We start from the raw sequence: 12,883 nt of genomic DNA on the forward strand, positions 1-12,883 counted from the left end.
CTAAGATCCATACCTAGGTACTTTGTACTTAAGATGGTGCATACGGGGCAACAGTAAACTTTTCACCATACTTGTGTACTTCCGTACTTGAGTACATGCGACAATAAAGGATATTCTAATTTATGCTAATGAGAAGCTGCTGGTTCAGTTACCATGAATTGCAGTAAAAAGCTTTGGCCCAAATTGGATGGGGCAAAAATTGGTTGAGAAAAATTCATCGATGGCTCTACATTTTTCGATTAGAAAATGGTTGCCTCACTGAAGTCCTAACTAAGTACCGTTGTTGGTCGGATCTCAGACAATGACAAGACATAGTACAGGAAGGAGATACAATGATTAATGGCATGGTGTAAAGACAATCTCTCCATCAATGTCAGCAAAATGAAAGAGCTGGTCATTGGCTTCAGGAAGCGGAGTGGAGGGTACGTCCTTGTCTGCATCAAAAATGCTGAAGCGGAGACGGTCGAGCGCATCAAGGTCCTGAGAGTGACAATCACTAACAATGTGTCTTGGTCCATCCATGTCAACACTATGGTCAAGAAAGTAAGGCAATAGCTCTACTTCCTCAGGGGGGGAAAGGAAATTCAACATGTATGTAAAGACTCTTGCAAATTTTTAGAGATGCACCATAGAAAGTATCCTTTCTGGATGCATCACAGCATGGTATGGAAACTGGTCTTCCCAAGATCGAAATAAATTAAAGAGAATTTTGAACACAGCTCACTCCATCATGCAAACCAGCCTCCCATCCACTATACTCTCGCTGCATCGGGAAAGCAACCAACATAACCAAAGGCCCCTCCCAACCCAGTTATATGCTCTTCCACCCTCTTTGATCAGGCAGAAGATCTAAAAGTTTATGTATCAATATGAATAGATTTAAGAACAGCTTCATCATCACTGTTCTCAGAGTTTTGAATGGATCTCTTTAAGGTTAGCGTTGATCCCTCTCTGCACATTTTTGGCAGCTATAACATTGTGTCCTGCACTCGGTTCTGCCTGTAAAGCACGCAAGACAATACATATCATTGTACTTTGGTACATGTTACAGTAATAAATCAAATCAAAATACTTTGGAAATTTTTCAGGAAGGTCAAGGGAGTATCAAAGGGTATTGTCAGGTAGCACAATTTTTCAGTGGACAATGGAGAAAATTTTACAAGGTCTATCCCAGGTCACCTATTATCTAGAGGATATGCTCATAGCAGGAAAGACCAACAGAGTCATAGAGGTGTACAGCACGGAAACAAACTTTGGTCCAACTCGTCCATGCTGACCAATATCCCAAACTAATCTAGTCCCACCTGCCAGTACCCAGCCCAGGTCCCTCCAAACCCTTCCTATTCATATACACATCCTTTTAAATGTTGCAATCGTACTAGCCTCCAACACTTCCTCTGGCAGCTCATTCCATACACATACCACCCTCTGCGTGAAAACGTTGTCCCTTAGGTCTCTTTTATATCTTTCCCCACTCACCCTAAAACCTATGCCCTCTAGTTCTGGACTCCCCCACTCCAGGGAAGAGACTTTGTCTATTTATCCTATCCATGTCCGTCATTATTTTATAAACCTCTATAAGGTCACCCCTCAGCCTCAGATGCTCCAGGGAAAAACAGTCCTAGCCTGTTCAATCTCTCCCTATAGCTCAAATCCTCCAACCCTGGCAACATCCTTCTAAATCTTTTCTGAACCCTTTCAAGTTTCACAATATCCTTCTGATAGGAAGGTGACCAGAATTGCATGCAATATTCCAAAAGTGGCCTAACCAATGTCCTGTACAGCCGCAACACGACCTCCCAACTCCTGTACTCAATACTCTAACCAATAAAGGAAAGCATACCAAGTGCCTTCTTCACTATCCTATCTACCTGCAACTCCACTTTCAAGGAGCTATGAACGTACACTCCAAGGTCTCTTTGTTCAGCAACACTCCCAGGACTTTGCCATTAAGGAGCACTTAGAGAACTTGAATGTAGTTGTTAGACATTTCTCCCAGGTCGGCGTACACCTTAGAAGCAAAGAATGTGTGTTCCAGGCACCCCATGTGACCTACTTTGGATTAATCTAGTAATCTTGGTTAAACTAGATTACATCTGTTGGAAGATAAAGTGAGGGCAATCAAAGGTGTCCCAGCTCCCACATCTGTACCAAAGCTTAGATCTTTCCTTTGGTTAGTGAATTATTACGAAAAGTTCATACATAATCTGGCCTCCATCCTGGCACCTTCACATCAAATCTTAAAAAAGAGTCAGCCTTGGAAATGGTCATATAGCCAAGCCATAGTTTTCAGGGAAGTGAAGAAACAGCTATCATCCCCCAAATGTTGACTAACTATGATCCCAAGCGAGATCGCATGTTGACAGGCAATGCCTCCCCATATGGCATCAAAGTAGTATTACCTCATTGATGGCGCAATGGAGAGGAATGCTCAATAGTATAAGCATCAAGGACATTGGCTAATGCAGAGCATAAATATGCCCAGGTGGACAAGGCAATGCCGCCCATAGCTTCAGGTTGAATTCAGTGGTGGGCTCTAATACTAAGTGCATATTATAAATTGGAATATCATCTGTAAGGCCAGGTAGCAACTGCTGTTGGTCACAGATGCATCATTGAGCTGCCTCCCACTGGGAAATACACTACCGATGGTACCGCCACTGGAAGAGTTTGCAGTGATTTTAAAATTTTCTGGACGCACTACAACTGATAATATCAGATTGCATACACAAAAAGATCCAGTCCTGGCAAAATTAAAACAGCTGGTGGTGACAAGGAAACAAAAGAGCCATCACAACTAGAATTTAAACCTTTCTGGACCTAGAGGGACCAGATCATAGTAAATGATCTGGCATGTTATCATGGAGAGCAAAAGTGAATGTCCTGAGCAAAGGTCACCAACGGATTCTGGCTGAGCTCCACCGGAGTCATCTAGATGATTCCAAAATGAAGTTGTTGGTGAGAAGTTATGTCTGGTGATCAGGGATTGAATGCAGAAATGGCTGTGTTGGTGCGGCAGTGCCCAGAATACGAAAAGGACAAAAATTCTGCCAGCATTTTCCTCACATTCTTGGGAATGGCTGGATAAACCCTGGAATCCGTCACACATTGACGATGCAGATCCTTTCACGCACTCAATGTTCTTAGTCATGGTGAGAGCCCTCTCAAAATGACTGCATGTGCATAGAGTTCATTCGTCAAACACTGGGATGACGATAGAGAAACTGTATCTTTTGGTATACTCAGACTCAGGTGTTGGTCACAGATAACGGGCCATCATTTTACCAGCAAGGAATGTGTGTATTTTCTGAAGTTGAATGGCATTTGACATGTAAGAACAGCTCCATACCATCCATCAACCAACTGTCTGGCAGAAGGAGCAGTCCAAACTTTGAAGGCAGGCTTCAAGAAACAGCCTGTAGCTTCACTAGACAACAAACTGTCCCGGTTTCTATTCGGTTAGAACCACGCCTCACCCAACTGTAGGGATAGCTTCGGCAGAGTTGCTAATGAGGGGAAGACTCCACACCAGCTTAAATCTGATCTTGCCTAACCCAGCAGGGTGTGGGAGAATTGTCATCAGGCACACCAATGCCTGACCTAAGACTCTGCTAAGTGAGCAAGACAGTTTACTTCAGGGGATCAAGTTTAGTGTAGGAACAACAGGAATGGCCTTGCATGGGTAAGAGGCATAGGTTGATACAAGGCCAGGTCCTGTACATATAAAGTTTGTGTAGGTGCAACAGTGCTGAACAAGCACGTGGACCATATGAAAGCTTCAAACTTGTAAACAGTGTGCGAGTAAAACATACCCAGCTCCTCGACTGTTTTTCCAACTGTTCCAGAACTTGAGTTCGCCCTTTCTGTCAAACGTTGAGAATACCTTAGAATCTGAGAAGGACACAGTGGATGTCGCCACTGCAACGCCTTGCCTTCTGGAGAAGAGAATGAATTTCTTCTGAGACATTCCAGGCACAAAAGGTGAGCTACTGTGTGTTACATGCCACCCATATCAGAGGTCGAGTTGGAGGAAATTGACCCTGTGCTAAAATGCCCCAGGAGGATCTACAAAAAAAAAGAACCAGCCTTTGTCCTTGGACTCAAAGGGGGAGGGATATAATAATTGTAATGAGGTCAACAAGGTACACCTCATAGAATACATGAATTTCTTGATTGGGCCAGATTAAGAACCCCAATCAGGCAGTTCTGGCTGACAGACAAGAACAGGAATGTCAGGCATCCTGTTCATTCCGAGAGCTGGCTCAGAGAGCTGGATCAGTGTTAAGGACTCTCCATATGTAAATAAAGGGTGACTGTGTGACAGGATACTGGCCTCTGTGGAGTTATTTCACATGGACATTAGATGAGAGCACAGCTTGGTTTCCCTAGAATTTCTACATTCAAAAAAGATTGAAGTGACTAGAACAGCTGTTCCACAAAAAGAAACTGTAAAAGCATTTTCCATACAATGACAGTACATCTAAGGTTGGGACAGTGAGTAGCATGTCAATTAATAGGCTGTGTTTGAAAAGGGAAGTGATTGGGCAGAGTCAAGTCTAGAGGAAGAAGCAAAATGGCAGATGGGGGCGATAGGGAAGCAGGACGGAGTGTGACGATTGCATTTACAGGGTAGATCTCATGCTTCTTACCTGCTCTTCACCTCTAGTTCTTAGTAAACCTGCTGCACCATACATTTCCAGGCCTTCAACATGACTGGTTGCTCTGGCTGTGGTATGTCGTCAGAGCTGGAAATTAGATTGTTTCCACTCCTTGACCATCAGCAGACAAAGCAAATAAACACAAATAGAACACATAAATATTAGGAATAGAAGTTGGCCAATCAACCAATCATTCAGGTTTGTTTACTGTGCCTTTCAATCAGATTGTGGTTGATCTGCAACTCAACTTCTATACGTTTTAACATACTTACCTAACGAAAATCAATCTTCAAAACTCAATTGTCCCAGAATCCACAGTATACTCGGAGAGAATCCCAAATTTTCACTACTTTTCTGCCAAAAATGCTTCTTGATTTTGTTTCTGAAAAGCCTTGTTCAAATTTTAAAGTTGCGTTCCACTCTCACCTGAGGAAATAATTTCTCCCTATCGAGCCTATCAAATCATTGTAACATTTTAAGCAGTTCAATTAGCTCACCCTCAATCTTTTCTACTCAAGAGAATGTAAACCAAATTGCTGCAACTTGACCTTCTAATTTAACTGGTGACAAGATGATACAGCTTCAACTTGTGTGAAGTTCTCACAACTAATTGTTCTGCTAACTATTCACACAAAAATAATTTACTTTTAAAAACCAGCACACAGAGCTTTCCAAATATATCCTCGGGTTTGATTTCCTGAATTATAACTAAATACAGTGACTATAGCATGACTTAAGGCTATAGGCCAAGTCTAGTTACCTCACCTCAAGGCTGTGGTTTCACATTCCTCCACGGATGTACTGCTTTCAAACTAGAATTACACAGTATAGGAATAGTCTGTCCAGGCTATGCCAGTTCATATTTATGTTCTATGTGAACCTTCAAAGACCAAACTACAATACATCATTATCTCCCCCTATCGATACAGGCATTTTTGTTCTCCCCTCTTGTACTTATCTAATTTCCTCTTGAATGCATCGGTCAATTATCTCATTCAATACTTGTACAAAGTTCCACATTCTCATCAGTCAGAGTAAACAAGTTTCTCCTGAATTCCTTATTAGAATTAATAGTTAACAACTCACGTTAGCCTCTAATTTTAGTACTCATGGTATAATTGTACCTTGAACCAAAAGACAATGTGACAACATAATGAGGGCACAATAGTAGTGTCCTTACCTCTGAGCCAGGAGGCCCAGCTTAAAGTTCCACTTACTCCAAAGGTGTGTAAAAACATCTCTGAACAGTTTGATAATCTGAAGCACCACAATACTTGAGGGTGAGTGATGGGTTCAGAGCCTGTTATTGTGAAATGGGATTTGGAGTCATGCAGCCGAGGTATCTTTCAGATTTAACAGTCTGGGTCACTCACGATGAAGATTAAACAAAATGAAAAACTACATGCTAATGAAGCCTCCATCTACTGTCTGGAAGAGTAATTAATTACCCTATTTAAATTAACACAGCCTTCACATGCAATCCCATGGGTTTCACTATAGTGCAGTCCCTGGGCCCCAAGCTGAGCTTCAGTTGTCAAACCTCTGCAAGGTGTCATCCCTGCAATGTGACACATGAAACAAAACACTTTGAAGGGGAGGATATTGTTAATTCCCACTTTGATAAAGTGTATGTGTGAGTGGCACAGTAGCTAGCACTGCTGCCTCAGTGCCAGGGACCCGGGTTCAATTCCAGTCTTGGGTGACTGTCTGCCTGGAGTTTGCACATTCTCCCTGCGTCTGAGTGGGTTTCCTCTCACAGTCCAAAGATGTGCAGGTTAAGTGAATTGGCCATGCTAAATTGCCAATTTAGGTGTATTACTCAGGGGTAAATATAGGGTAGGGGAACGAGTCTGGGTGGTTACCTTCAGAGGGTTGGCGTGGACTTGAGAGGCTGAAAGGCTTTTTCCATACTGTAGGGAATCTAATTGTAAGTTGCTGAGGCTACTCATCGATTTAACTCCTAATGCAGCATATGCCAATCTTTGTTATCGTCTACTGGTCTGGGATTCTTGATACATCTCACTTTTATATTCCTCTTAATTTTTTTTGTATCCTTTGATGAAATACTGGGTCCTGTTGGTCTGCAGTTCCACAAATGAAGGGACCCTATTTTAGCTGAGGTAAAAACAATGACTGCAGATGCTGGAAACCAGATTCTGGATCAGTGGTGCTGGAAGAGCACAGCAATTCAGATTCCTCTTAATTTTTTTTGTATCCTTTGATGAAATACTGAGTCTTGTTGGTCTGCAGTTCCACAAATGAAGGGACCCTATTTTAGCTGATCTTGGTGAACACCATTTCAAGAATAATTTCCCAGCTGAACATCTACCTTCTTTAACCTGGATGAAGTGGCCATCATTTTAGGAGTAATGCCCTAATCTAACATTCACACATCCATTTTATCTCTTGGATCCACTGCTGAGAACATGATTGTTTTTCTTTATTTTTCTCATTTCTGATTTGGAACGGTGAGCTGAAGTTGAGAATTGAACTTTGAATAGCAGCTTGTTTAAAAGAAAAAAGCAGGAAAACACAAACTGATTTTTGTTTGTGGGAACTGACCTGGAAAGAAAATTGCAAGTTGATTATTGTTGTTATAAGAACATGGCAGATGTTTCAGCACCAAACTGTGCTATACTCAAAGGCTTATACCTGGTTGGTTGTTGCATTGGTCATCCCAAGGAAGGTGAGAGTTGGCCATCCAACCACAGAGAATGTGGAAAAAAGAAAGACAATTCAATAGATTGAATTGGTTTGACAAAGTTCTAGACCAGAGGCTGTCTGCTTGGAAGCTGCTGGACTGGGAAGCTGTGATTGAGTTTTAACACTCTAGTTTTATATTTAGTGAAAGAATTGTTGAATGTTTTGAGGAAAGAATCCCAGTTTATAAGAAATAAATGAATATTTCTTGAAGCCAGCTGGAAGCATGGATGGTAACTTCAGAGTTCAAGTAAAATACAATCCCATGTGCCTGTACAACCAAGTATTCTTGAAAGGTTCCATAAAGACCTGGTACACAGTTGAAATAGTTATCGAACCGACAAATTACAACTCTTTTACTTTCTTTCTAATCTCTCTCTTAACTGTGTTTGGCCATTTGTCTGAGACAGAGGATTAAGATCAAAGATTTATGATCAAATCATAGATTTTCATTAGATCACCATGTTTAGCTTTGCTCTGTTAAAGTTACAGTATTTATAATAAATTGCTAATATGTTTAACTTATAAACTTGGTGTCTGATATCGGTTATTCTTGAAGTCTGGTTAGGAACAATTGGGCAATTTTGATATCATTGAATAATTTAATTTCACAATGATGTGAATCCAGTGATAGTGAGACTATGTTTGGTGATCAGGAGTGAGAATAGTAGCTGATACATTCCCACCTCTACACAGTGAGGTCATTATAATTCCCCGACTATCTTCTGAACAAGATTAGATCACAAACCATAGATGCTCTCCAAAATGCACGGTGCCTAATGGCAGTGACCAATAAGTATCTAGGTTCATCATCATACTAGCTAACATCACCAGTGAGAGTCTCCAGTGAAGCGCTGGTGGTATGTCCCGCCTCTCTATTTATGGGTCTTGGTTTTTTAAAGTGGGAGATGTCATTTCTGTGTTTTTGTTTTCAAGGAAAGGTAGATAGGATCTAAATCAATGTATTTATTGATAGAGTTCCAGTTAGAATGATGCCTCTAAGAATTCGCGTGAATGTCTTTGTTCCGCCTGTCCTAGGATATCTGTGTTGCCCCAGTCAAAGTGGTGTCCTTCTTTGTCTGTTGTATAGAAACTAGTGATAGTGGGTCATGTCTTTTGGTGGCCAGTTGGTGTTCATCCAGTTGGAATCCTGGTGGCAAATTTCCTGCTAGTTTGTCTGATGTAGTATGATGCCTCTAAGAATTCGCGTGCATGTCTTTGTTCCGCCTGTCCTAGGATATCTGTGTTGCCCCAGTCAATGTGGTGTCCTTCTTTGTCTGTATGTATAGAAACTAGTGATAGTGGGTCATGTCTTTTGGTGGCCAGTTGGTGTTCATCCAGTTGGAATCCTGGTGGCAAATTTCCTGCTAGTTTGTCTGATGTAGTATTTGTTTTACAGTTCATGCATGATATCTTGTAAATGACATAAGTTTTGCTTGTAGTATCTAATGGATCCTTTATGTTCATTATCATCAACCCGAGCTACAAATCTTCTGGCAGTGAGCAATGTTGGCTACCAGGAGTTAAGTGGGTTACGAGAGACTGACAACTGCAGGACACAACACTGATCCTCTTTTTTTTAAGTCAACCTGTTAGGCATATTGGAATACTAGCTCTTGTTGTGAGAATTAACAGGATACTGGCCTCTGGAGTTATTTCACGTGGACATTAGGTAAGAGTATAGCCTCGTTTCCCCGGAATTCTTACATGTAAAAAAGATTACAGTCAATCTGGTTTACTTATCATCCTGGTAGTTGTAACAGTAATGGAGCTTTGTTGATAGATGACATATTTTGAGGAAGCTTTTCATCTTGCATTCATCAGGACAATTCACAAGAAATACCAAAGTAAAGGGAAAACAGATTTATACCGTATGAAAGAGGAGTACTGATTGGTTGGCAATTGAATTCTGATTGGTTGAAGTGTTTGCATAGAGAATGTACCAGTTGAAGAAGATTGGCAGTTAACTGACAAGCTTTGTTTGAATTATAAATAAGGCAGGTCACTCCGAGTGCCAAGGTATTGTGTGCTCAGCAATGCACCAAAGAATAGTTGTCGCCTCGACTCACACTCAGGTTCTTTACCACCAAATGATGACTTTTCACCCTCCAAGATAGGTGGGATTTGAACACAGGCTTTCTCACATAGAGGTAGAGACACTACAAATGCACCACCAAGATTTCCTATTCAGCATCTAAGTATTTCTTACTGGACGTATTCAGAGATTTTATTATGCACATCTGGAGCAAGTGGGATTTGAACTTGGGCCTCCTGGCCCAGACGTAGGGACACTCCCACTCTACCCCAAGAACCTCCTATTAAGCATCTAAAATCAGCAAATTAACCAAATCATTTATTATTCAATTGTCAATCAGCTAACATTAGTTAACAAGCTCTTTTAATTTCTGAAGCTACCTGGCACACCATGTGCTTTTCCAAAAAAAAAAGGGTCTGACTACGAGGCAAATGCTAGAACTGCCAATATTCCCACTGACTTGAATGGAGTGGCTTCGCTAAACATTTCCAAGTTTTGCAGGCAAAGATGGTTTAACACATTATCCATTTCTACTTATTTCTCTCTTCTTACACTCTACGCTTCCAGGAGGCAGTAAAGCAGTGAGAATAGGTCACATTCTACTATTAGCACCACACAGTATCAAACACATTAAAAGTATAATTACACTTAGAGAGAAACTATGACTTTGCTCCAACAATGTGCCTGGTTCCCTTGTACAGGAATGAGAGTTTCCATTTCCCACACATTTCCACTGCATTTACCTTCCTGAGTGAAGTTGTCAAAATAGGAAGCATTTTGTCCTATGAATGTACATTCACTGCATTACAATTGCCCATTTTAAAAAGTAGGCTTCTTATAACCAATAGATAAAGAAATACCTACTTGATGTGTAAATATCTAATCCACAACCATACAACTTAACAGATGTGTGACTAATGATTCCACATGAAAGTAAAATCTTACTAAAGTAGTATATACTCTCTTCTTTCATTCAAGAGGTTTATTTTCATACCACTCTGACAGCAAGATTATTTGTGTTTAGCACAAGGAGGGTAAAGTGGATCAGAGTATCATTTTCAAGGTGCTTAGTAAACACAAATTTGCTGTAAAAATGGTCTTACTTTACTCAATATACACACCTGCGGCTTTTGATGTGTGCTAGTTGGTGAAATTTGTGCTTTATTACTTTGAAGCTCCTTGTACAAGATTAATATCAATCTCAACTATTTTCTGTGTTTACCTTGCGATATATTTATTATATTTGGAATAATTTGACTAGGAGCTGAGACAAGTTGTGTAGTTCCCTTGGACACAGACAACAGGAAGTAGAAGGGGGAGTTGAACTTGGACTTCTGCATAGGAATAATTCCAGGTCAAAAGGCTGAACCTCCAGTGTACTGGATAGAAAGACCCCAAGTGAAATCAGTTAGAGGAGCCTAAAAACAATTCCTTGTGGATATCCATAATTGAATTTATCTGCGGAGCACAGGTATTGAGTCAATCGGCCAAATGGTCTCCCACTGTGCCATACTGATTCCATGACACAAAAGAAACCATAACCACATTTGGGAATAAACAAATAAACCAAAAATTAAAATCCCCAATGTAAACAAAACACTGGAGAAATAGCGATAGAAAATCTCAACTGAACAGTTAGAATCTTTGTCTCGATTGTGTTTAAGGAGGTTACATGGAGCAGGAACTAAAAAGATACAGACAACAAGTAAATGAGTAACCGGTGGCCAGATGAGTAAACAACGAGCAGGCGTTGAGCATGTTGATGGTGATGTTTTTTCAGTTTTTTTTCCCAGGGATGAGAGTGATTCTGACCAAGCCACCAATTATTACCCATCTCAGGTAACCTTTGAGAAGGTAGCAGAGAGATACCTTCTTGAATCACTGCAATCTATTTGGTGCAAATACGCAGTGCAGTTAGGGAGGGGATGTCCAGGGTTTTGATCCAGCGACCGTGAAGGAACAGTGATACAGTTCCAAGTCAACATGTGGCTTGGAGAGAAAACTGCAGATGGTGATGTTCCCATGCACCTGCTGCCCTTGTCCTTCTAGGGAATTTTGGATGGCGGCTTGGTGAGTTGCTACAATGCACCTCATATTTAGCGCAAGTCAATGATGATGAAAAACAGGAATGTTTAAGGTAGTGTATGGGGTTCCAAACAAGTGGGCTGCTTTATCCTGGTTTATGTTCAGCTCCTAAAGAGTTGTTTGAACTCCACTCACCCAGGCAAGCAGAAAAGTATTCTATCACATTCCTGACCTTAGCTTTGTAGGACAAATTTTGAGGAGACAGGAATGGAGTTATTCGCTGCAGAATTTTTAGCCTCTAACCTGTTTTTGTAGTCCCATTTTTGTATGGCTGATCTAGTTCAATTGCTGCAACTTGGAAACAGTGAGAACTGCAGATGCTGGAGAGTGAGTGCAGATGAAGAGTATTACTGGAAAAAGCATAGTGGGTCAAGCAGTACCAGAGGAGAAGGGGATGAAAGGTTCTGACCTGAAATGTCGACTCCCCTTCTAACCCTCAAGATGTTGACAGTTGTTGACACAGTGATTATAATGCCATTGACTGGATGTAGAAATGCTTAGATTCTCTCTTGTTGGAGCTAATCATTACCTCGTGCAAATGGGGTTGCTGCCATTTATCGTTCCAAGATTGAGTGCTGTCTAGGTTTTGCTGCATATAAACACTGTAAACTTCAGTATCTAGCAGTTGCAATGGTATTGAACAATGTCCAATGATCCGCCCCACTCCTGAACTTATGTTCGAGAGAAGATCATTGTTGAAGCAGCTGAAGATAGTTTAGCCTAGAACACAACTTATGGAACACAGGCAGCAATGTCCAATGGCTGAGACGGCTGGCCTCCAAAACCAGAACCAACTTTCTTTGTACTGGGTATGACTTCATTCAGTGGCAATTTTCCTCTGATTCTCTGACTAAAATTTTGCTGCAGCTCCTTGTTGTCATACATGGTTGAATGCTGCCTTGATATCAAGGACAGTCACTCTCATTTCACTTGAGCAGACATTCAGCAGGCTTTGAGAAAATAGTGACAAGACATCAAACAGATGCTGAATATAAAGTCACAAACTACACATCAGATAATGATATGGATTATGTATGTCATGAACAGGCATTTTATGCAGAACATTTATGCAACTATACCAAGATGAACAGAGGAATTAATGGAATAGGATCACTCCTGTCACTAAATCATTCTCCATTTGTATTAAATAAAATCCACTAACATCACTGTGGAAACAATATTTTTTTTGCATGACAAGGCATGAGCCCTTTACTGGACCCACAATGATATTAGTGCTCTGAACTTCACTCTGCCACTTAGAATATTGTAAATTAAAGAGATTGTGTTCCCATCAGCTCATATTTCAACATCTGGAGAAAAATCTAAAAACCTCAAGCATTCTTCCCCACACTCTCCAATATACTGCCAGTATGGCGATTATCCATTTGTGGGCCTGGTCGGCAAA

The 12,883-nt window shown here is 40.9% G+C and overlaps 1 protein-coding gene across 9 annotated transcripts in view; it reads right to left on the bottom strand.

Annotated features, from left to right (window-relative positions):
* tp73 (tumor protein p73) overlaps positions 1-12,883 on the bottom strand; it is a 234,365-nt gene that overhangs the window by 167,088 nt on the left and 54,394 nt on the right. The window contains exons 1-2 of one of the 9 annotated variants that reach the window (XM_043676042.1): positions 4,650-4,714; positions 3,813-3,935 (exon numbers count right to left, since the gene is read on the bottom strand). The exons of the other annotated variants lie outside the window; for them this stretch is intronic. The gene's annotated coding sequence lies outside the window, so the exon portion shown is untranslated. Of the gene's footprint in view, positions 1-3,812; positions 3,936-4,649; positions 4,715-12,883 lie in introns of those variants that run through there. 9 annotated transcript variants of the gene reach the window in all.

This window comes from Chiloscyllium plagiosum, chromosome 34 (assembly GCF_004010195.1).
Source record: "Chiloscyllium plagiosum isolate BGI_BamShark_2017 chromosome 34, ASM401019v2, whole genome shotgun sequence".
In the NCBI taxonomy this organism is placed as follows: Eukaryota; Metazoa; Chordata; class Chondrichthyes; order Orectolobiformes; family Hemiscylliidae; genus Chiloscyllium; species Chiloscyllium plagiosum.